Raw genomic sequence first — 26048 nt, 5'->3', positions numbered from 1 at the left:
CTGCCATTTGAGACACCCATGTTTATCTGAGATATTTCCTTAGGGCCAGCTGGCATGAAAAGGGACCTATGAGAGACCCACATGCCTCTGGAGCAGCAGTGGCCACCAGGTGGAATACCTTGCAGCATCTCCCATGGCATGAGCTGCCTACATTAGGCAAATTAATTGATCACCTGATGTTCATCCCAGCAGAATATCCAGTATAGGCCTAAAAAGAGCTGAGGAAAGTTTCCTCTAACTGGTTGTAACTGCTTTGGGACTCTTGTTTATTTTGACTGAAGAAGTTCAACACATCCAAGCTGAAAAGATTAGGTATGGACATGGGTGATGTTTCTGTGAGTGACACACGTGGTGACTGGGTGTTATCCTTGTTATAATGTCTCTAATAATCTTGGTCATGACTGAGGTTTTGTTCTTATCTGTTGGTTTTTTTTTTTTTTGTTGTCCCATTTGTATTTTGTTGCAAGAGTTCCCTTACTGCTTGAATATCACCATCTGCAGGCATGGAGCAATCTTTGTCAGTCAAATTGTATGATGGCTCAGGAACTAACTCCTTAGACTTCCTGAAGGAGCTGAAATTAAATCAGACTTTTCTCAGGTAGAAAATCTGTAGAAAAATGCAGAAGCTGTTGGTCTTCGATGTGAGAACAGAAATTTGGAAAAAAGGTTTTATTATTAGAAATTGGTGAGAAGGGGGAAATTGTCATTTGTTCGAATTCAGTCTAAACCAAAGCCAACTATCAGACTGCTCTAAGAAATAAGTGGAAAATGTCAGTTAGGTTCTTACTGGACAAGTGTCAATGTCTTCAGTGGCATCCAACACCTGCTGGCCCACATGGGAAGAAGGGGCAACAGCTGGCGTGGGATAAGGCAGGATTTGACTTTGGCTAGTAAAAACTTCCATAGGGCCTCACGCAAGAGTGCAGTCTTAAGGCAGTATGAAGTCCCTGGCCATAGCCCATGGTTCTTATGGGGGTCTGGTGAACCAGCTCAGAAAAAAGATTTTCTTGAAAACAATCTTTTATTTTTCCTGTTACTTTTCAGCCAGATCAGTTCCCTGACCCAGTTCAAGATGCAATTGTGCGCCCCCCAGCAGAGAGAGTTGTACAGATGCAGAGACAAGCAGCCCAAGTCAGGATGCCTTAAATTGGCCACGGAGGCTGCCAAATGCATGAGTAGGTGGCAAGAGTGAAATGCACAAAATGCATGTGTAGGGGCAACTTTGTAGGTCAAGAGAGAACCTCACTTTACAGAAATGTTAATCCAGCACCTTTTACTAAAACATTCACTTAAAATATGTGTTTGTCATGCTGGAATGTGCTAATGGCTGCAATCAAGTTGTCTTTCATCTGCAGGCAGTTGCTGACCTCATTAAAGCAAATGGACTTGCTAGCCACGTATCACTGGTGTTACATACAAGAAAAGGTTTCCTTATGAAGAAAGATAAATGAAGACAATGAAAGACTTCATCTAAGGAATTAGGCTTCAGGGGAAGCCAAGCAACTTGAATCCATGCAGGCCAAAGCATTTTCTCACTGCAAATGTAAGGACCTGGGTGCTGAGCAGATGGTGGGAGTGCAGTGGCAGGTAGGAGAAGCAGGGTGAGGTAGCCCTGGAAGGAAGTCAAGAGAGAGAGAAGAACCTTTGGCCAAAGCCCTTGCTGAGAGGCAGGCTTGAATTCTTGAATGGGGAAGTTGCTTTTTCTCACAACTTCTTTCGGAGAAACAAGAGTTTCTGTGTATACTTTGTAAATAAACTGGATTATGTCAAAGAAACATCTTCCTCATATGCTCAGTTTTTTCTCCCTATTTCTGTAGGTGAAGTAGCAAGATCACGGGTACCAGTTAAGGCCAAGGTTCAAGAGGAAGTAAGATGAGGCATAGATGTGCAAAACAAGGGCTTTGGGTATTACAATATACCCCTTTTTCCATTACACAACTGCAAAGGCCTTTTACCATAATGATGGAATTTGACAAAGATTAGCTGATCATATGTTTTAATCAGTTTTGGCATTTTGAGGAAAAAAATAAACAAAATCAGATAAGATACCCAAGGTTTAAAAACCAATCAGCCACTGCTCATGTGCAGTAAATATCTTCTACCAAAATGTCACAGGGATTTTTTGCAGAGGTATATAATGTTCATATGCAGCAGGCAGGCTGACACAGAAAAACTTTGCAATGATTATAAACAGGCACATGAGGTTTGATGTGAGCTGCATTGCCTCTGTAGCTTTTATTAATCTGATGTCATCAGTTGTTGTAGGGAAAACACTGGATTCTGCAGTGTGATTTAGTGGCAGGTGAAAGAAGACGGATCACATTTTCATAGATTTTTGTTTTAAAAACATAAATGCCTCCGTGCTGTCCAGGAACAGAAATCACTCTCATCCTGGTGTCTGATTGATTTCAGCAGAGCTGTACCCATAAAGCAGAAGACTTTATCACACCCTTTAAGAGAAATAGATCCAAGAAACCAGAATGCCTGTACACAACTTTCAGCCAGCCTGATTTCCCTGTTGAGCAGTCTGGGGCTGAGTTAGTGGAACAAGGACAGTTTGGATCCAAGCAATAGCTATTAGGAGAGCTCCAAACCAAAAAAACCCTGTAAACCAGAAAACGGTAGTAGCTCCTCCTGGTTTTAATTACATTGTGGGAGGATTGACCTCACAGTGACTGGATATTAGTATTGTTATTACTGTTGTTGTTGCTTGCACCAATGTGGCTACTAGCACTAGCCATGAGGCAGATCCTGCTGTGCTAGGCTCTATACAAACACAGGACAAGAGCTTACAATCAAAGGGTAAGAAAATGGATCACAGGTGGAGCTAGACAAAGAGTTGGGGAAGGTGTAAAAAGGGAATGGATCTGTATCAGTCAGAGAGGGATAGGAGAATGCTCAGCTCTGTTTCTGTACCCCACCCTGCGCTGCACTGCACGCTAGAAGGGAAAAGAGGCTCTGTAATTCATTGCAGCACCTTCTCTAGGAGCTGTAGTGCTTGGCTCTGCACCACTCCTTATAAATGCACTTCTCAATAACCAGGGATGTTTCATGGTATTTTTGGGTTCTTGTTTCTTCATTATTTCATGAAATAACGAGCAATTTGTCTGTAACTGGATTGCAATCATCCTCTACTTGCCCCGGCTTTGGAAACCAAAAGCTAGAAAGATCTTTTTTCAGCTGATGTCTGTTTTGAACATGGGGACTGGAAAAGACAGTACAATACTCTGTGTGTGTGTGTGCACGCACACATGTGTGTATGTGCACTGCCAGTTAGCTGTGGCACTGAGAAACTGGAGTGGAATTAGAAAGACAGGTTGATGTGCTGGGGAAGATCAATGAATATGAGAGGTTCACTGATGACAGATGGCTGGTTTCATACTCCGAAGGAGTGACAGAGGAGGAGGAGAACCAGCTGTGAGCGAGTTGCAGGATGAGTGCATTGGAAGCACAGCCTTGTGCAGGAGAAGCAGCCCTGTTCCAGCAGAAGCAGGAGGATATAAAGGGCAGTGGCTGGGTAACTGAGAAGAGGTAGTAAAGGAGGGAAGAAGTGTAATAAAGAGAACGGGGCTTGTGCCAGTGCCCGGTACATTTCCCAGAGTTTTAACGATGGAGAAGACAGGATCTCACAAAATGATGAAATGAGCATGGGGAAATCTGCAGCAAAATTAGATCAGAGAAGTGTTGATGGCAGAGTTGATGTTGCAGATAGTTGCTGCTGTTTAAAACACCAAATCCTCGCACAAACGCACACGAGTCAAACGCTTCCAGGAGAAGGGGCAGGGGATTTTTAGTCAGTGGGCTATGGCAGATAAAATAGCTTTAAAAAGAGTCTGGCATAACGGATGGTGATTTTTATAAATGATGTAGAGGGAAGGCATGCAGGTATTGTGAAAAGAAAGCCTTACATGCCTTAGCTAGCCAGTGGAAGAAGAAAGCTGAATAATGGTGTTTTCTAGTATGTAAGTGGTTCATTTTACCACAGATAAATGAATAGATGGAGGGGGGGGAGCGATGTGAGAGGTTTGGGGAATTATAAACAACAAAACAGAGAAAGCAAAATGGCAAAGGAGAGATGGCCTGTATTATTTCCAACCCTATGGGAGCAAACAGATTGTCCACTAATAAGGAAATGATCTAGCCATTTTTTTAGATTAGTGGTGTGGGAGGAGAAGAATTTAAAGGAGGGAATGCATGGATCTCTCAGTAATGTATCCGCTGGTTGTCGTTGTAGGAGATAATGAGAATGTAAAGCAAAGGTGGGAGGAGAAAATATCTTCTATACAAATGCTGTGAGCATATTAATAAGGTCACCAATTGGAAACATGCATTGCCAAGGCTAAGCGTGATATTCCTGGAATGTGTGAGCTAGGAGGGACTGAAAACAGAGTAGGGAGATGCAAAGTTTATTAAAGGGGACAGGCTGTGTTCTTCAGTCACAGCAGAGGCAGCAGTATATATCCATGTCCAGAGCAGGAAACACCACAAATGTTTTGCCTGTCGGAGCAGAGACGGTTTAGGCAGAAGCTGAGGAAGGACAATGAATGCAGTCATGTTATTCCTGGATGTTGCTACAGACCCCCAGGGCAGGCAAAGAAAGTAGGTTGGGAAATGTTTTTACAGATAAGAGAAGTCCGTAAAACAGCTAGAACATTGATCATGAGGGATTTTAATTACTCAGCTATTGATTGGGACAGCCACGATGCAGAAGTGAAGCGGAGGAATGGTTTTCCAGAAGTAATGCAAGATTGCCATCTCACACGGCTAACTGAACAGCCGAGCTTGCATAGTCTGAGGCTATTCAGGTCCTAATTCTAGGAAATGTGCCAAGTCTGATCAATTAAGTTGAAGTTGGGGAGTAGTTAGGATCCAGTGACACCATCTATCATTAGAAAGAAAATGCTGAAGAGGAGGCAACACAAACACTCCTGACAAAAAAGAAAGGAATTAAGCAAATGAAAGTTGTCCTAATGAAATTTGACTGGAATATTGTAATGTGTTGGAAATGTGATAGGGGATATTCCTTGAAAAAGCCATAAAGAGGGAAGGGAAGGGAATGGCGCAGTAATTGAAATTCATCCTAGTTCAACATAGAGAGGGAATACAGCGGCAGAGGCTAATAGCTGCAATGATCCTTGGCTAATGGAGAGTTCACTGGGGGTCATGAACACCTGCATATTTTAGAGCAGCTCTGACACTGCTCTAAATTATGTGGCTGCCTCTGGCTGTCCCTGGCAGCTATAATAATACCTTTACACCTTGTCCCTCTCAGGTATATCAATTGATGCTCCAGAGCTTCTAAAACATAGCCTTCTATTTCTTATGGCATGAGTAGTCTGAAGAAATAAGTGTCTCTGTGGCAAAAGTAGAAACACAAAAGAAAACTAATTCTTGTCCCAAAAGGCGAGAAGGAAAGAGGATTTAATTGGGTTAGGAAATGACAGCATTAATGTTGTCCCACAAGCAGGGTCCGGTACCCGGTGTGCAATAAGCCAATCTTACACACAGAGCCAAGATATTTATTTATCTCATGTTTGCGCAAAGATGGGTGCTAGGTGGTAATTCCACAAAGTTGGCACACCACACAAAAGAGCCACAGCCTATTTATATTGTTACATGATTAGCAAAAACCCGCCTAAGTTCACGCTCATTGGTTAGTTATGTTCAAATTAGCCTCGCTTGCCATGTAGATTAGCACACGTGCTCCTTGCAGGTGTGGGGGGCAAGTTTTTCCAGTCTTAAAGTGAGTGGGTGGTCGCGATCTCCCCCTGCCGCCTTTACCTTTCCCCTAGTTACCGCAGTTTTTTGCTGACTTCTTGTTTCTTTGGCAATCATCTAGCCTCTGACGCCTTCTAGGGCAAGATGTTCCCCTTTAATCAGTCTTTTAGTTCTTCTTCAAGGGCATAGTCGTTGTAAGGCATGCATTGTTTATACAAGGAAGTCAGGCTACTACAATGAAGACTACAGTTTAGGTATTAACCCAAACATATGGCTACATTTAGAAAGAGATGAATTGTTCCTTCTCTTTTAGCAGCAGTCGATGAGGAAAAAGTGCCCTACTTGATAAGTAATAAAACCCACTAAATCTCACAGGTGATATGACAAGACCCTAGCACAGAAAATATTAAACTTTTTGTCAGTTAAAGGAAATTATTTGGCAGTACCTGATTGTTCCCAACACAGACTAGCCCATGAAACCTTCTAGGGGAGCGTGGAAATTAGTATATATAACCACAACATGAAAAATTCAGTGGTAACTACAATATGAGCACATAACCTGGTGTGGACTTTCTAGAGGATGAGCTGACAGGTATGAAGTATATCACTGACTTCAGATTAGAGCAAGAAAACTAAGCAGGAAAGCAGACCAAGACATGGCATTGTCCAGAAAATTCTCAATGTGAAAGTGGCCTGCATGCAACAGAGAAGGGCAGATGATATTGGAGGACTGCAGCAGCAAACACCTGGAAAAGGCAGCCACTGGCACAGGCAGGTGACCATACCTATAGGTGGTGGAATGAGCTTGTCTACCTTTGCTCCTCACACTGTTTCATTTTGTAGAGTTGATTGAATGGTCAGTGGGGTGGTTCTTCCTCAGCTGCAGGGTGTGCAGGGTAGACCTCTCCATCTGATTCACTCCCTCTGGCTCCACTTATAGCTGATGGAGAGCCACAGTCATACTTAGGATTAAATAATGCGTGCCAAAAATTCCTGTTTCTCTCCAGCAGCCATAAGGCAGTATGGATGATGAGCTCAGATGTAGAAGCCTGTATTGAAGGCATCTATAAGAGGCCAGATGAAGCTTATACTCAGCCTGCAATATCAGGGCAACTGTTTAGGTTGTAGGATGCCAAGTCCCTGATTATATTAGGCAAAGCAGGGACTCAGACTGGTGTCTGCCATATCCACTGGGCTTCTGGCTGTCTGGGATAGGGCTGTCTCCTTGCACTCTGTTTCAGTACCTATCAATAAAGAGTGTCAGTGTTGATGGAAGGCATCGGTCTGACTAGATCATTCAATTGAATGGTTCCCGGTGAATTCTAGTAAGAAACCATTTGCTTGCAAATATGTCCCCTTTTGTTGCTCATTGATCAATACGAAGGAAGACCTAGCAAAAGAGAGAGTGTCCTAATACATACATATATATGAACATATATAAAATTATCCATTGCTTTCTGATCAAGTATTGCCAAGAATGTGCAATAGTTCTTGAAAATGTATCAGTAGCTGACGGTGTACCTTGGTCTACACAGAGAAAACCCTACTTACGTTAATGGTTCCTAATGCAGCTGCGCTTGCAACCAAGTCAAAGACTGTTTCCCAAATTCACAAGAAATATCGGAATAATAGAATTAGAAAATGCAGCATGGAAAGTTTGTTCACACATAAGCAGTATTAGCTTGAGCAGCTGCCCTTTTCTGTGGGTATTGAAAGACACATCAGTGTATAATGTTGTCAGAGGAGTTATATTTAGGATACTCCCTCACGCTTTGGAATATGCGTTTAGTTCTCATTAACCTTCAGCAGCATGGGTGGTTACAAAGACTAGCATCTGCAAATTTGGTGTGAATAATGTGAAAATAGTCTTTTTTCTGATGTATGAGGCACTCTAATTCTAGTACACCAACAGAATACTACATCTGAATATTGGGGGGTAGCTCAACCCGTGTATTTCCGTGTGTCTCTATCTCTACTTGTGTGCCAAATTCTACCTACGCTTTCCACTTATATGAAGAGATGGGGAGGTAGGGAAGGAACAACAATGAGGAGATATAAGGCAGAGACCAAACCCCAAAGTGAAAAAAAAGTTAGACTGTAAAGCCTAGAAATAGCATTAATTGTATTAGACCTAGAAAATTGTCCTGAGGCAGCACCAACAGAATATAGGAGCCTGGCAGACAGTTTTCAGCATGGAAACCCGTATTTGTGTATCTTCATTCTTTATTTTAATTTCTTTTGCTCCTGACAAGCTGATTTTCTGTGGGTTGAGGACTGTAAGCCCATGGTCAGCTTGAGTTCAGATGAAAATTATATTTCGGTATTAACATTGATAGAGTATTTTAGAAGGAAGCAAAGATGGAGAGATTGGTGATTTAGCTCCAAAAGGGAAACAAGTGAAGAAGATCATTTTTCCTCCAAGACCAATGATTAATGAACAAATATATAACAAATATATGAGAAGTGCTGCATATGAGATATTAAAAAGAGGTTCTGAGCATGACTGCAAAATGAGACAGTAAAACAATGACAAGGCAAGAACAGGTAAAAAATGCAATAAGATTGCAGAGGAGGTTAACATAAATAATAAGAAAGTATTCAAGTATGTAAGGAACAGGGGGTCAGTGAAGGAGATGTGGTGAACATGATTTATTGACAGCATAGGTAGACGTAGCCAGAAACATTAATGGATTCGCTGCCTCAGAGTGCTTGCGTAAGAGGATGGGGAACAGGTACAGAGGCAGAAAATAATTTCCTGGGATTGTGATGCTGGGGAGAGGGGGCAGAAAAAGAAATAGTAAAAAAAAAGGGAAAATTCCCACCAGCTTGCCCCATGTCAGAACACATTTTTTAAAAGGTATCTGATTTATAATTAAGAGTGAAGCCAGACATGTCTTTCCTGTAAAGGTAAGTAATGTAGATTTGGCAGTTTACTACATGAACTGTTTTGGTGGAAGCAAGAAATGGGAAATGTGGTCAAATAGGGATGAAGTGGTGACAGAGGGGAAACATACATTTTTAGACTAAACTAAATGAGCATGGTGCTTAAGAGTTGTACACAACCCCAGTAATAAATTCCCCAGGAAGTGTAAACAAAACAAAAAGATAAAAGAAGAAAGCTTCCGTGGACCAACAGAGCAAGGCAGAAAGTAAAGGCCTCCGGTCGAGTAGGGTCCATGGAGAGAGCAGAGTGGCTGTGACAGCTACAGAAGCTCTGTTTCATTTTTGTTTCGTTTGAAACTCTGTAGTGCTCTCCAACAGCCTGTGACCATGGGCTGATCTTCCCAACAAGGGCCAGCCAACAGGACCAGGAGGTCGCTCACCCTGTCGTGCCTCCTGGGGCCTCCGCCTTGGCCCTTACCACTCCACGGTGGGGAAATGCTACAGGGAAACACTGGGGAGAGGCTTGCGTGCGGGCACTGAAGCAGGGCATGCTGCCATCCTCCCACCTGCCTGGGGGAGATGTTCCACCTGGGCGTGAAGAGATAATGGAGGCTACAAGCTTCGGACATGATGATGATCTCCTCAAGGAATAAGAGCTATTGTGTACTAATTACTTGGATCAGGGTGTTGGCTTTTCCATCGGAGAAGCCAGTGCCAGGTCTCCCCAGGCATATGTTTTTCTGAGGAGGGTGAAGGAAGGCTTGAGGAAACAGGTTCAGGCGAGAAGAAATGAGACAAGATGAAGTGCTTCAGAGCAGGCAAAGTGTAATGGTCATGGTGCTTTCACCCTCTGATTTGGAAGCAAGGGTCACATCAAAACTACAATCTTATTTATGAGGATGATGCTTTGGCTTTTTTGCTAAGTCTATTCTCTTTGTTACTGGCTTGTTCCACACGTTTTTCTCTTTCACACACGAGTTGTTTCCTAACTGACTTGTTGACTGTCTGTTTTCTGGGGGCAAAGGCCATCTCCTTTGTCACTTAGCCCTACAGTGTCACACAGACCCTGATCTGTAAATTTTTAGATGCCACCATCACCTAAGTATTAATCACAAAAGAAGCAGCTAAGCCTGAGCTTCTGCCCTGGATCTGCACAACTGCAGTATAGGCAGAAGGCTTCAAAAATACAGTCCCTATCAGACGGTAGGTGTGTCGTATGCTGGCGGGGTGAGAGGTATGAGTGTGCGGGGCTGACGATGGTGGGGAAGGTGGCAGGGCATGCCAGGAAACAGCACTCGACCGGCCTCACAGGCACCAGTCCAGCATCTGTTTGCCGAAAGATTTGGGGTGAGAGGTGTTTTAAGAAATAATCTGAAGTCCAAGGGTTCTTCTTATGCAAACCCTCAGCAGCTGGCAGCGCGGAGGAAATGACTAATGTCGTGTTTGTTGTTTCCCGTGCGGAGCCTGCGGGAGGGGGAGAGGGGGATTTTCTCAAACCGTGTCTGCAAACAGACCCTGCTGATTGCTTTCCTTTCACTGCTAGCAGCTTGGAGGGGAAAAAAAAAAGGCTCCTCCCGGTCAGCTTCACTTCACACGGAGAGAGAGATGCATTTCCCCAGGGAAACGACCAAGGCAGTAACTGGGGGGAGGAATCTAATGTAAGATGTGTGATGACTAATGCTCCAGGTGCTCACCGCCTTTCCTGCGAGGTTAATAAAGAGGTACAAACTCCTTCAGGTTTGGAGCTGTGCCTCACCTGCCGCGGTCGCCACCAGTCACACGTGGGGAATACACACCTTGATCAAGCTGGGAACCCTGAAGTTACACCAAGTCAAAACTCCCTTACTTCTTGACTTCCAGTCCCTCTGTAGAGCTGGAGTAGCCACGCTCGCCATTTTACCTCCCATGTATCTCTGTAGGAGGTTACTACCACTAATCCTACAGGGAGAGGAGATGGAGAAATGAGGGAGGTGGAGGGAGACTCCTGTCTTGCTTCCTGGGCAGCAGCATTGCCCTCAGGACAGGGGCAGGGTCCAAGTGCAGAGCGAAAAAGATATTTATGATGAAAGTGTGGCACGACTGAAATAGTAAAACCATGGCTGAGCCAATGATATGCGACTGGGAAGGGGGTAGCGGGAGCTGGAACAAGGGCTCGACAGAGGCACACGGAGACTTGCCTTTGACTTCCAAGGGCCTGCGATAGGGCTCAAAAGCCAAGTTTTAACTGCATGTTTCTAAGGAGAGCAGAGAGAGATACTGCAAGGTTGCCTGAGAACCGTACCAAATGCAGTGATAAGAAGAAATGAACACTGCACTTTTTTTTTAAGAAAAAAACCTCCCAAACCAAACAACCTTATGCCATTCAAGGAACAACCGAACACAAAGGAAGGGGAAATTCTGATAAATACATCCAGGTCCCTACGGCAACATATCAGTTTTACTAAGTCAGCCCTTGCTGTGAGTGGGTGTCCACTCAAGCAGAGTCCTTGTGAACAAACAGAGAGAGAAGCTGGAATGCACTCAGACAAGCAGAGGTCAGATGTTTCTGTTGATGGGAATATTTTCTCCTCAACATTTGGGGCATTCGGGGCAGTTGTTGCTGTTGTTGCTGACAAAAACTCAAAAAATCGGAAGATGACAGTTTCTGTTGCAGAGGCCACCTGGTCTTCAATGAAGCCACTTTTCTTGAATGAGGCACCAAACCAAAGCAAAACAAACTTTTGGTTTGTTTATGCTATTGTTGTTCTCTCTTCTATTGTTACTGTACATTTATTTTCAAATGAATGCCGAAGGGCGCTTTTTTGTTGTTGTTGCTTTTAACATTAAACACTTTCAGGATAATTTTGTTCAGAAAAGCCTTAAGCCCCATTAATTGAGCTGTTCTGTAAAACCTTTAGTTCAAAGAGCTTTCAGGAAAATAAAAGGATATCCAAGTAATTTAAGAATATGTCGAAGAAGAGTGCTACCCTACCTGCTTTCAGAGAGGGCATGGAAGGAAAATGTATTTAGCAAGAACTGGTGGATTATTAAGTGGTTTTATCTCCGCTCGACATCTCTCTGTAAATAAGTCAAGGTTTGTTGCAACCTTGTGCAAGTGCTGGCAAAATTTAAAGCCTTAAACGGTGAACTGCTCTGAAGAAAGCTTATCTTCCTAATGGAAACAAATTGAGCCCATTATTTATATATGTGGTAAAGCTTTATTAAAACATAGCGGTGGTGGCTTTAGTTTCCCTCCTTAAATAGGTTGATTATTTAACATCAAACTTAAACCTTGGATTATGGCATATTGATAAACTATGAACGACACACTGTAATAAAAGCAAATAAACTCATCCTTTATGTACCACCAGCAATGTTTTAAAACACAGGTGTGAGCTCAGAATTATCCATTAAAGAAAGTAATGCAGCACCAGGAGGGTATTAGCTTACAGGAATGCCTATAAAAGTCAACGGGATAATCTTAGTTGTCCTCCTTGGGTGTTGGATCATACCATTGGGAGTCAGATATATCTGATACATGTACCATTGCTCAGGAATTAAGAGTACTGTCATCACAGAGAAATAAATATTGTACAGGTTTCTTTCTACCACCATAAGATTTCACAGGTTTTGATATGTAGGATAGCAACTGGAAAAAGAAACAATTTTGCTTGCTTTCAATTATTTAAGCTCTTGAACAGTTTTTCTTAACTTGATGATTTATTTTTTTTTAATTCTGCATTTCTCAGTCAGGAAAGGTTAGTCTTGATAATTACAGCTTTCAGTTACAGATCTGGTTTCCATTTTTGACTCTTACGGAAATGTGCAGATTTGTGGTGTTAGGATTCCCAATGCTTCAAGTGAGTAGAAGTAGCCCTCTAATTTTTTTTCCTTTAAAAAAACCCAGAACTTGCAATTGGAGATTAGGTTGATAATTAGGTTGGATAAGTGAAACACTTTTTTTTTGGTATTTATATATATATATAGACATATATCTACTTTTAGTTTTAAGGTATTCAGAGCTGACATCAATGCTTCAGTTTACATCTGCCTCTGCTGTTTTAGGCCAGCTATTGTGGTGCAGAGGACCTGTATGAAAGTAAATATATCTGAGCTCACTGTAAGTAATACTCTAGCATGAAGCTAGCTTTCTCCCAGGATTTGAAACTTTCAAAGTGCTTAATGGTGGAAGGAGTGCCACTGGATTATCTGCTGTGACTCCTAGTGCATCCCTAAATTACATCCCTAGCTTGTGGTTTGGGTAAGGACTAAGGGGCTCAGGCATGCCTTGTAGAGCCTTTCTTTCCAACACAAGGGTATTGCTCTCTGGCAACCTTGTTGCAATGTTTTTAGCATGCACAGCTCATCTCACCCAAGCCATACCAGTAGCTAGGCACAAGATCCAGGCTCTCCTCCGCCAGGCTCGGGATGCACGGTGGGTGCTGCAGAGCTGCTGGCATTGGGAGCCCCAGCTCAGCTGGCGGGGATGGGCAGCCTTTCTGATTTTTTTTGCGGCTTTTGGCATCCCAGGGAGCATATTGCATTTGGAAACACAAGATATCAGGTGTCAAGAACTACTTTTGGTTTGCATTAAATTTTGTAAAAAACAAATTTTAAAAAAATCAAAATTAAGTAAAGAAAAGAGGTTGATACAGCCCAAAAAAGTCTCACAAGTATCCCTACCTCCCACCCACAGTACTGTAAGCCAACAGCTTTGAAATGACGCATTCCCTGGATAGGGCAACTTTATCTCCTGTCTGCCATGTAGATAAGGCACCGTAGCCTTTGGCCTGTTGTCCATTTCTGGGAAAGATGGTTGGAGGTGAGGCATGTTTTGTGCTGTACAGTGACATCTTTGCCATATAGGGACCCACACATCCAAAATTAAGTGTTTTGTTACTTGCACTACCCCTGGGCTGGAGTATCTGAGGACCTTATAAGCTTGCTATATTTGTTTCCTTGACACCCAACACACCTGGAAAGCAAGGAAGTTCTAATTGTATCCTCTCACTGGGTGGAGAATGAAGGCAGGGAGAGACTGAGGGAGAGACACTTTGGGCACGTAGCTCAAAAACTTCTCTGAAGCGATGTTAAACACTTAAATGAGAGCCTGGGCGGCAGCGGCTGGGCCCCCCGTCATGAAGGAGAGTAGAGCAGGGAGCTGGAACCCGTCTCTGAAATTGCATAACCCCAGGCATGGGGTTATTTTGCCTTCCTTTTAACTTTGCTTGCAAACTGATTCAGGAGTACAGAGAGAATATTGTTATTAGATGCAACTTGAAGTAACAAACAAAAGCGTATCGCTCAATGTAGAAAAATAAGTTTGGTCAGAAGTACTTTGTTGACCCTACTGAAATAACTCCTCTGACCCAGATACAGCATGTGTAATCCACTTTGTAATGTCACTACAATGCTCATCAAGATTTCTACCTTGATATGACATCTGTAGATCAGGCGTTCATTGTTCTGATCAGCAGCATTCTCGTGGTTGTGTTGCTACCTGGGCGGCTGCTGACACCAAAGAGACTTTGGCTGTATAAGATCATTTGAAATTTGCAGCAGCGGAGCATTTAGGATTTGCAGACAAAACCATTAAAGTATGGGCAGGATAGTTTTCTTTCCCTCTAAATATGAAGGAAGAGGACACAGGGATGACACTTTATTTAATTTGGATAAAAAGAATGCTGTGAGGTTTCATTTTTTTGGAAAGGGAAAGGTGAGTTTTGATTTTACCTTAAACTGGTAAAAAAAATATATGAAAGTTCTGGTTGAAACTGTTTCCTCTGGAGTTTATTTCTAAAATCAAAACGCCTCTCTGATTTGAAGTTCTGAAACCCACTGCTGTGAATAAAAATGTGCAGCCATTTCATTTATTCATTTTGGAAAAATGAAAGAGGCAATGAGTAAAACTGCAGTGGGGTGAGGAAAACCTGCTGATCAGAATGAAGGTTACTTATATTACAATAAACATGTGTTGGTCTTGGCTAATATTGGTTTAAGTCACAGTCTCATTTGAACTCAAAGTGCCTTTTGCTTTGGCTGCTCAAAGGACACAATTGTCATCAAGGAAGTAAAATCTCTTCTGTTCCCGCAGCTGGAAGAAAAGAGATTGGAGGTGGCAGTGGAAGGGACAGGGCACAAGAAAGAAAAGGAAAGGAAGGCAGACGCTCGCACACAACTTCTTACAATGGCTCCAGCATGCCCTTCCATTGGCAGGAATCCTTTTGATCAAATCCTTGCCCTGGGCTGAAAGCGTTTTAATGAGCATACAGACACCGTCTTTTTTTTCTGGGTCTATTTTGTGTTCTTAAGGACAGATAAGTAAAGTGCGCACTTAAATGATTGTGTCTGTGCTCCTTAAATGTGCTCTAGAGGAAATGCGTAGTGCTTGAACGTGGAGGCTGAGCAGTGACAGCCTGAAGGACAGAAAGAAAATAGCAGAGGAGGAAACTTGAAGTCAACTTGTTTTCTTTAACATTTTGTTTTCTTTGGGAGGAGGAATATACAACCTGCAGAGAGGTGGGGATCTGGGGGGGGGAAGGGCGTTTTATGGAAACTCCCATGCCTTACTAAATTTCCCCAGCACTAGTTTCTTTGAGATTCCCATCAAGGCAACTGTGGTTCACCCAGCTCCTTCTGCCTGTGTCCCTGGGGGTGGGGGATGCGTGGTGTTGTGCTGGGTGGCAGCACCCAGCCTCTGCGGGAGGATGCCCGGCACAGCTCCTTGTAGGAGTTTGCTCTTCAGACTCGGTCCTAGACCTATGCTGTTAATTCCCCTGTAGGGAAGGACATGCATGATTTGGTCTGCGGTGGTGATCCGCTGGTCCCTGTTCTATCCACCAGGCTGAGGGCGGGTATGGGACCACATGGAGGAGCTGCTTTTGGCAGCAGTCTGAATGTAGCGGGATTGTGGAGCTGAGGAAGACTTCGCTCGCCTGGGCTGCCAGCATGGCTCTTCCCATGAGCCCTAGAACACATTAAACGTTCAAAAAAAAAAAAAAATTACACTTGACAAAAGGCAAATGCAGTTTAGTTTGACACATCTCATTATTCTGAAGCATTTGTGGGAAAAGGCAAACTTTGTCAGTATGTCACAAGGTACTAACAGTTACTGGAAATCAATAAAGGGACCTGTTCACCTTGGAAAAAACACTTACCACTAACTTTCAATTTACCTGTTAGGTTTCAAAAATGGGGGTGCAGGAGGACGGAAGCCAAGACCTCTGTGCAGAAGAAGCGGAGCCTTCCCTAAACTGGGATGGCGAGAGTTGAAAGAAAGTTTTGACTTGACAGCAGCTGCCAAAATCAAAACCTTTTTTCAAAGTTTTTTTGATGTGAATCGCAGGAGGCGCGACTACTGGGATTTGCATCCAAACAGGAACCCTGCAGATTTCTTCAAATCCTGGCGACAAAGCTATGACATTTATGATTTGCAACTGTTATTCCACATGTGTGAATCGCCAAAACAAAGCTTTCAAAAAGGCAACTTTTATTCGTGACTGATGCAGTTTGTAAACAAGAAAGTGCCAATGTTGAAGCGCTGTCTGGTTTAGCTCAGGGTACCAACTGCTTCCCAGGTAGAGCTGCTGCCTGGAGCTGACTGCTCCAACGGTATTAACAATGCTCTTTCAGTAAGGGGGAGCATTATCACTGCATAGCTTTGGCTTGGCTAACACGTATGTGTGAAGTAACTGTATACTTTTAGCAATGTGGTCCTGGGTAAACAGTGGAAATTCATCTCATCATAGGAAATAATTTTGATGACTCCATAGTTTATCTAGTTAGATATTTTGCCTCCAACGATGGTACAAACAGCTCTGGAAAAAAGGTAAACCACCAAATATGGATACCAAGGAAAAAATTCCCTAATTTACAATATTTAGGTATCCATATAGGTTTTTGTAATTGTTGGTGGTAATTCAGCTCATGTCATTATTACTCCCACTACTGCTTTTTTAGCCATCTCCTTGGTTATTTTTCTGAATAACATCCTCCAAGAGTGACTGTTCCGTAAGTTAAATATATGATATGTAAAACATTTGCACTTCCAGTTTTAATTTTGCTGCATTAGTTTATTTAGGAGCCTCAGATTTATCCCGCGTAGATTATTCATTAATCCACACACTTCTGCTCAGCTTCATGTGAACTAACCTGCAGTACAGAAGGAAGAAGGCCCGTGCATCAAATCACTTTTGTTTCCATTCTTGGTAATGATTCTTTCTGCTGCATCTTTTTCAGTGAGGCAATCAGATCTGTGACACTAGCTACGATGATGCCTCTTTTTTTTTTTTTTTTTTTCTCCTTTAACAGTACAATACTTTTAGTGTCATTCTCTTTCACTTATCACACCTTTACAATTCAAAAAATGTTCCAGCTGGTAAGATTTAATTTTAAAATATTCACCAGTTTAAAGATTTGTTAATTTTTGTGGTAGTTCTACCCTTCTAAATTTGGGTGATATTCTCTATCTCTATCCAAATAATGACTAGCAACCAACATATTCTACACATGCACACACACACACATATATATAAATATATAGATAGATCTATCTAGCTATGTATATGTTTGTGTATACACACACACACGCATCTGAACTGGCTCTGCTTATTTCAGTCAGCTTTTCAAACAACCCTACCTTCATGCTTCCTGACTATGAGCTGTATTGGCACAGGGCAATTTAGAAAATAATTAATTCATTAACTAATCTCAAGGATACCTGAACAAAATACCAAAACCAACAGAAACAAAAACTTTGGGGGCTTCATCTGTTAGAAGAAACACGTAGAAAATTCAGATGGTATGCAAGTAACTCAGAAAATGTTTATGAGAAAAATTGTCCATGCATTTTATTACTTGTTCACAAAAAATCTCAGTGCACAACTTAGCTAAATTACCGGCAAAGTTAAATTAGGCATGCACACTTAGAATTAAAAACACCCCTTCTGCCTGCCACACAGAGGCCGCTAGTTCATAGGTAGTGGGAAGACAGAAATAGCTGCTCTTCAGTCTGTCAGAGGATGATCTGGCTGGGTATCCGCAAAACAAATTCTTAGCAGAAAAACTGGACTTAAACAAGGACGTTTAAAAATTACAATGGGATGCACTTCTGCTATGGTATTTTTATGAGAGTCACACCAAAGCACCAATTCCCTTATCAGAATAATGCAATAGCCACCACTGCTAATGCTGCAGTGTCCCATTTGTAAGTTGCAGTGTTTTGGAAACATATCCTACAACTGATATTTGGAATATTTCAGTATTAAAAGTAAGGGCCCATGTGAAAATTTTTTGATTTCCTGATATTTTTTGTTCTCTCAGACAGTACTTTATATATAAGTGAGCCAGTCTCTTTTCTTTCATGTAGAAATTATCAAAATTGTATGTTTTCAAACTTAATTGAACTAGTCAGATTACTGGGGTACATTCGTAGCCCGAATTAGGCTCAGCTGTGCCATGATGCATATAGAGGGAAACCTCCATGCCTTCAAAGGGCAAAAGGTCCAGAACATCAGGGGTTTGGACGCTGCAGAGAGTGTAAGGCCAGGCTTGCGCTACAGTACTAGGCATGCTTCTCGGAATAAATTTGTGACACTCCTTGGAAATGACTGCCACTATTTGTGAGATTGAGGTGGGGTCATATGATGGCTTTATTCAAGGCAGGGCTATGTGGCAAGCGTTCATGTGAATTTATATGCTCTCATGAATAAACGGTATTTAAAGTGACCGGGAGCAGAAAGGGGGAAAAATGACTTCATATTTCTCTTTTTCCTTTCTTTAAGCAGCTCCCTGCCAGCCAGACTTGCGTAGGTATTTGGCTACTGGAAGATGCAGTAAGTGTTTAGTGAAGCTTCCAGAACTTTTTGCAACAATAATGATGTAGGTCATAACAGAGGCTACAGAAGCTAACCAAGGATTTTAAAAGAACTAGCAAAGGAGCTCTCTGAACCATTAATGATGATTTTCAACAAATCTTGGTGCCCTGGGGAGGTTCCAGAAGGCTAGAAGAAAGCTTATATAGAGCCAACATTTAAAAAGGTTAAACGGGATGACTTGAGTAATTATAGGCCTGTCAACCTGACATTGATCCTAGGCAAAATACTGGAACAGCTGATATGAGACTTGATTAATAAGGAATTAAAGGAAGGTAATATAATTAATGCCTTTCAACATGGGTTTATGGAAAATAGATCTTGTCAAACTGGCTTGATATCATTTTTATGAGATTACAAGCTTGGTTGAAAAAGGTAATAGCACTGATGTAATGTACTTAGATTTCTGTAAGGCATTTGACTTGGTACCACCTGGAATTTTGATTAAGAAAGGAGAATGCTACAAAATCATTGCAGCAAACATCAAATGGATTAAAAAAATAGCTAATTGGTACATCTCAATATGTAATTGTAAATGGGGAAAATTCATTGAGCAGGTGCATCTCCATTGGAGTCCTGCAGAGAATGGTTCTGGATCCAAAGCTGTTTAACATTTCTAACCGTGTCCCGAAAGAAAAAAAAGGCAGTCACAGTAGATTATACTTACAGACCACACGAACACTAGGAGAGTAGACAATAATAAAGTGAATGCGTTGCTGATAGAAACAAGCTAGAGGTTTTGGCCACCCTAATATTTTCTGTCTAGAAACAGTGAAGTCGGCCTTACAGGACCTTTCCTGTAGTAGGTGTGACTTTTAAAAAGACTTAGAACTCATTACAGATGGATAATCAGCAAAACAGAACTTCCAGTGTAGTGTGGTGCCTAAAAGGGGTCATCATTGAATGTGCAGCAAGGAACGTCAGGTCTGAGCGGGGTGGCTTTGTATTACTACTAATATTGGCATCAATACCACCCCTTTGGGAGTACGGGGTCCTATTCTGAATCCCGGCTAAGAAGGATGTTGATAAGCTGAGGAGCACTGGGAGAAGACCCACAAGAGCATGCGAGGAACTGGAAGAGGTGATTTATCATGAAGAGCTCAATGAATTCAATGTTTCCCCCAGAAAACAGAGGACTAATGAGGTGAGCTGATCACAATCTAAAATTATGGGATTTGTTTTGCCCAACTTTCCCCGTCACCCTTATTCAGTCAGTGCAGAAGTTAGATATCTCCAGTGGGCAACTAATCCCGTACGGGGATAGCTGCAATGAATTGCCTTCTGGTAGTGCCTGTTTCTCTCAGCTGATTACAGAGGGTTCCCCAAACACTGGGTGAGACAAGATGCTTCATTTTTGCGTGGTTAAAGTTAAATGAGATAATCCCACACTAATTGCTTCCATGGGGAATGTAATTTTTAAAATGAAGGCTCTTCAGTCTGTTAAATAACAGGCTCTGAAGGTTGGAAGTTTTATAGGGACAAATTCAGATTAAAAATCAGGTGCATATTTTTCTCAGGGAGTGTAATTAACCTTTGGAGCAAATTACCAAGGGTTGTGGCACTTTCTACACCAGTGGAAATTTTAAAATCAAGATGGAATGTTTTTCTAAAAGATTTGCTCTACTTAAAATGCACTGATTTGGGGAAGTTAAGTCGCCTGCTTTGTACAAGAGGTCAGAGAAGATCATTGCTTTTGTCCTTTCTGGACTAACAATACGTGCCTCTATGTCTTGCGATGCTAGAACACCCGTATAATTTTTTTACTTAAGACTTTCACCATTCCTAAATTTCCTTCCTGCTAACAATAATTAGAATTCCCTGCCTTTCAGGACAAACATGTTAAGGACTCTGAGGTGCGTAAATATCCTGGAAATGAAGGCCATATAAAAATTTAGGGTATGCTGAAGAAACATAGACGATTAGAGCAGATAGAGCTTGAATAACATTTACTGCCCAAGTGGTAATTGTGTGTTAGTCTTGTTGGAGGTGGGTGCTGACTGGTTACCAAATCAATTGCCAGCTTCCATATAATTAGGGCACAAGTGTCTTGAAAAAAGACACCCAGTGTTTTCAAAAATATCCCACAAAATGTCCCATGGTTTCCTTTGTGCAATAGGCGCTGGAGCAAGGCCAGATCCACCCTGCTTTTGGCCTCCACACCCTGATGGTTCATGGTTCAGGCTAGCAAGGTCACGCTGTTGATGTGGGGTTAAGTGAACAGGAAAGCCATTAAAATTTATGTGATTTTGGCAATGTGAGGTATTTTCCCTGTCTCAATTCTATGACTGTCTGGATCAAAAAAAAAAAAAAAGAAGAAAGAAAAGAAAAAAAACACCAAGAAGAGAAACAGGGAAGGATTAGACCCATTCAGAGAAAGAGTTTTCTTCAGTCTGACTTTGACCTGATCATCTAGATTAAAGTCTAAATCCCCATCGCCAAAGGACGATGTGATGATAGAGATAGTACACTTCAGAAGCATTCGAAGAGAGAGGGTGAACAATGTCTGGAGCTGGATACAAAGTTTCCATTTACATTGTTTTGGGTGACCAGTTGGTTTTTTTGCTTCATGAAAATTATCTACTGTGGAATTTTTCAAGTTTTCTCTTTAAATCTGTGCAAACACACGAGTGAAATGTTTTTAGTTTTAAACTGAAAATTATCAGGAGCATGTATTTCAAAAGCCACCATGTTGGCTGGTAGAAATTGTAATTCAGATACCTTTATATCTTACTCTTTTATGTGGACCAGGTTTCTGCCTATCTTTCCCAAGATGCACCGTAAGCTGAGATCAGAACATCCTCTCTATATAATATAAATATAATATATTCTTGCAAATAATAGTTGTTCCGCAGCTTCTCAGTGGGACTGGAGAATCATGGAGCCAAAGAGCTAGCAGAATGTCAGACTAGGAAACACATGAGCTACAAGCCCATGAAGTACCATGACATTTTAAAATCAAAACTCGTAGCCTTTGGATGAATATTTGGAAAAATTTTAAAAAGATGAACACTGGGGGAAAAATGAGTATTCTGGGAATCAACAGGGATATTCAGGCACATAAGTAAGAAAGAGCACATGAAAAATAAATAGGCAAGCTAAACAGAGAGCAAACTGAACAAGTGATATCACGCTGGGTGATTCCTAAAGGAACTGATTTGAGAGACCAAAACAATTTTAGCTAGTGTGTGCCTTAGATCCATGGGTCCTCAGTGGTGTCCCTTGATGTAAGTGAGGACAGGATTTTGTTGCTAAAAATTTTGATGTACGTCCTTCAATGAATATTTGAGATGTAGGTCTCAGGATCATGGATCAGGTATTTCACTATTCACATGACTCCTGGCAGGTTCCCATCCCCACTTTGCAGCACAGGAACCTACGGGCCACACAACCATTGGCATGAAGCTCTTGATGCTCTGGTGTAAGTAGAAACCAGCAGAAATCTGACAAAGCTGTGGGCCTTACCACTCCACAAAGCAGAGATCCCGGCATTGGGGTAGGTGGCCCAACACCCTCCGCCGCCCTTTTTCACATGCTTGGCAATGCTTTTAAAAAACTCTCACAACGTGCTGGGAAGGAAGGGAGAGCCTGAAGGTCCTTGGGCTTTAATGCCAAATCTCCTCCAGACACCTTTGGAATGTCATCTTTAGTCTATGTGCTGGGCTCTGCTTTTCTTTACATATGAGCTGGGGACACTTAGACCCTTGGCTGAAAATGCTGAATACTGAGAGGGGGAAGAAATCTGCAGTCAACCCAGAGAGATGCACCGTTGTGGCTGACCATCTTCAGAAAGCAAGATCAACTGTACTTCACCAGGGAGGTTTCTCCACCTGAAATGCAAGGAAATCGCACCTCTGTGACTGTAACTTATCCTGCCTGTACTAAAGGCTTGTGCCTGCCCCTGACACTCAGCAAGCAGTTGGTCAAATGCTACCTGGTAAATTCAAAACAAACCCAACCCAAGAGTCATAGCCAGGCCTTGCTTCCCAACTTCTGCTTTCCATGATGATTTTCTGCCTGAATACATATAAAAGGAAGCAAATGGGAATTCAAATTCTGTGACAACTCATTATAGGTTTTTCTGCTTCAGTAACCTTATTGATTACAGAAAAGACTGATTGAACGTATGCTTCATATTTTTTTTTTCCCAAACACTTTCAATAAATCCCGTTTATGTGCTGCAAGAAAAAAAAAAATAAGTAAAGTGTGTCTTCCTGACAGCTGGCTGTAGAGTAAACTTAGAGCACCTGCTTTCTTCTCTTTGTTCATTTTTTTTTTTCTTCTCTTTTGTTCATTGTTTACTGCTAAATGAATAACACTTAACACTAAATAAAGAAGGAGGGTGACCATGGCTACTGAAAAATATTCAAAGGCAGTCTGTGCGTTGCTTGTAAAGAACTGATTGCAAACATGTAGTATACGGCAGATAACAATATTCCTGCACAATAATCTAGCAGTAATTCACATTGTGGTTTAAGTGCCAGATTCTCATGAAAGCCACTGAATAATCTAAGGCAACTCTACTCTGTCAGGTGCCACGCGTTTCTTTGGCAAATTTAACTGATAATGCATTTAAAGGTGCTGGTAGGACAGGCAGTGTCCTTGAAAGCTGGCAGAAGCGGGCACAAGCAACTTTACCTTATTTTGGCCTCATCTGTAGGAGGGTTTTGGGGAAAAAAACCCAACCTTCTTGAGGTCTTGATTATTTTGTTTGTAAATAACCATCTGCTTCTTTCTGATCAAGAGCCAGCAGAGTAAGGTATGACCCCAGGGAAAGCTGTGATTGATACTCCGCCACCTCTGTTAGCGGGGGTGCCGCACAAAAGATAGCGTTAGGCTCACCAGTGGCCCATGATGAAAAAGAATACACTTTCTTTAAAAATGTAAATGATCTGATGTTATAAAGGGATGCAGGTGGCATAGGGGAAAAGCCCAGCCATCAAACACCTCATTTCTGTCATACCTATCTACCCTCCCCTCTCCCGCTCATTTGTCGGTCCAGCTGCTGATCTTCGCCCCGGAGAGGGAGGCTATGCCGCTGGGGCCAGGCAAGGCAGGCACGGCATCGCCCTGCCGGTAGCGCCGGCCACCCGGAGTCACGTCTTTGTCACCGGCTCACCACTGACTCAAAGTGTGACCTTGGGCAAGTCCCCTAAGCTCTTCATGCGTCAGTTTATCTACTGGTGAACTAAATATAATACCTTTACTGAGGATTATGGCAATTAAATGCTGTTTGTAAAGCACGCCGAGATCCTCCGTGCTACAGAAATGAATGTTCTGGCTATGAGTTTGCCGTGCTGATCGATCGCAGCATACCAGTGAGAACAGCTACTAAGTTCCCGTGCTGTCTTCCTCTTTTCCAAGGGCTTTGAGGACCTGTCCTGGGAAGCAGGAGTGCTTAAGAGATCAAGAGCTTTTTTACAGAACAAAATGGTTTGGGTTGCTGTTGTTCTGTCACTTGTGGCAGTCCTTGTGAATGCCACGTTTAAAAAAAAAAAAATAAATCAGCTGCTAAGAAGTGTTTCTGTCTATTCAACATTTGAAAAATCAGCTGCTGAGAATTGTTTCTGGCTATTCAGTGTTTGCATCCTTCTCTGCAACCCAGTATTCGCACCGGTAAAGCACTAGTCATTACCAGGCAGAAACTAGTGGGGAAACTGTTCAATGAATTTAAGAAAAAAGGAGAAGGGGGGGGGGGGGGGGGGGGAAATAGGTTATAAAACCCTCTGGTGTCTGGTGGATTTTTTCACTTAGGTATTTCAGCCTAATGTGCTTTTAGTGGAAAGGTTCCAAAATGTACAACCAGGGGGAAAAAAAAAGGGGGGGGGGGAGAGAAATTCCCAGGCAAAATAACTAGAGGTAAATTCAGTGTTTTTCCACTCCAGTGACCACAACCTTTGCTTTTATTCTGGTGCAAACAGCTGCAGGTGCCTCAAGTCAGCCAGTTCTATCTATCTGCAATGTCATCCATGTTTACTTGCAGCACTGGACTTTCGATTCTGTCAGGGTGCCAATCCAATGGGCCGCCAGGCACTGCAGCTGACAGTCAAATCTGTAATGCTGAATCCTTCTTCTGGAAAAAAGGGCTAGAGAGGTTAATACACTCAAGTAAGGATAAACACACCAGCTGTTATAGTTTCTAATATTTAATGTCATTATCAAATAAAATAACTCCTAAGAAATAAAAAATATGCAGCCTCCAAATCACTTATCTTTGTTAGTATTAATAAATTATCTGAAAAGCCTACACTATAAAATAATAATAGAGAGCCTACAATTAAAGTCATATTTGCTCTTCTGCTCTGCTGATGTTGCTCTGCGCTGATACCATTACCTTTTGGTGTTTCATCAATACTGGTATCACGCACTGCACAGTATCTATAGGATAATCAGGGACGGATTATTGGAATGTAGAGGAATATAATTTAACTTCTTTCTTTTATCTTTCAAGGTGATTGTTGAAATATTTTATCTATATCTGATTTACTGAATGTAATTATTCAAAGATTTCATGACTCTTGATCTTTCTCTTTTACAAAAATCTGCTTAGGATCATGAGAATAATGAGTCCTGCAACAACGAGAGCGCTTTTGTATGTGTTTGTGTGTGAAATCTCAAAGGACGCCCTCCAGAACTCATTACTAGGGCTAAATACTTTTTAGAGTCAGGAAGTGAATATATGTTTTCCTCCCGTCATTATAGCTACAGATTCTACTGCTGTTCGTCAGTGTGGATTAAACAGAGGATAACTTGAACATATTCAGAAAGCCTGAGAAATACACACAAACACACAATGGAAGAGGTTTCACAGCCTGCAAAGCAGCCTGCAATGAGCTCAGCTTCTAGTTTATGATCTATGCTATAGCAAGAAACACTCACTGCCTTGTACTTAAAGGTCTATGGCCAATTCCATAAAAATCCTTGAATTTTAGGATTTATTAGTCAGCCATTTCAAATTGCATCAGACTGAAGCTTGTCAATCCAGTTGCGCTTACTTTTTGGTTTTACAAGATTTGATCGAAATTTTTTTCTCCGGTTATTGCTTAACTGTGGGCAAAGGCACGGAGTTGGTGGGGACTTTGGGGTATGACTTTGTCAGTAAAGGCAGCGCTGCTGCTCAACATGGGATTGCCGCTCTCACCAGCCACTTTGAGGCACAAAAGGAGATATTTACCCTCGTTGTGTACCTCTCCAAATCGATCTTAAGTGTGGCTAATGTTGTTCTTTTGCTGGCCTTCTCCACACAGGTGCATTTATTTCCCGCACTGTACTTTTTAACAATGTATGGATTATGGAAAAAAAGAATAGATTTTTTTTTTCCTACCAGTATAATACCAGCTGTAAGGTAGGGCTGGCTGAATCACAGAAATTCCTTCCCATGAAAAAATGGTCATTTTGAAATTATCCCTCTCCCTTCTCCCCTCAGATTGTGAGATTTTTAATTTTGTTTTTAAACTTAAATTTTTTCCCTGAGAAATGCTGTCCAGAAAAAAAAAAAATCTCTTTCAGGGGAAGCAAACTGGAATTTCTTGGGGCTTGCCAGCTGCCTGCCGAAAAGGGAGAGCGGCAGGAGCCTCGTCGGCAGGCTGCTGCAGGCTG

This window comes from Aptenodytes forsteri, unplaced genomic scaffold (assembly GCF_000699145.1).
Source record: "Aptenodytes forsteri isolate BGI_AS27 unplaced genomic scaffold, ASM69914v1 Scaffold195, whole genome shotgun sequence".
NCBI lineage: Eukaryota > Metazoa > Chordata > Aves > Sphenisciformes > Spheniscidae > Aptenodytes > Aptenodytes forsteri.
The sequence above is the reverse complement of the archived record's forward strand: the minus strand, read 5'-3'. Positions refer to the sequence as shown.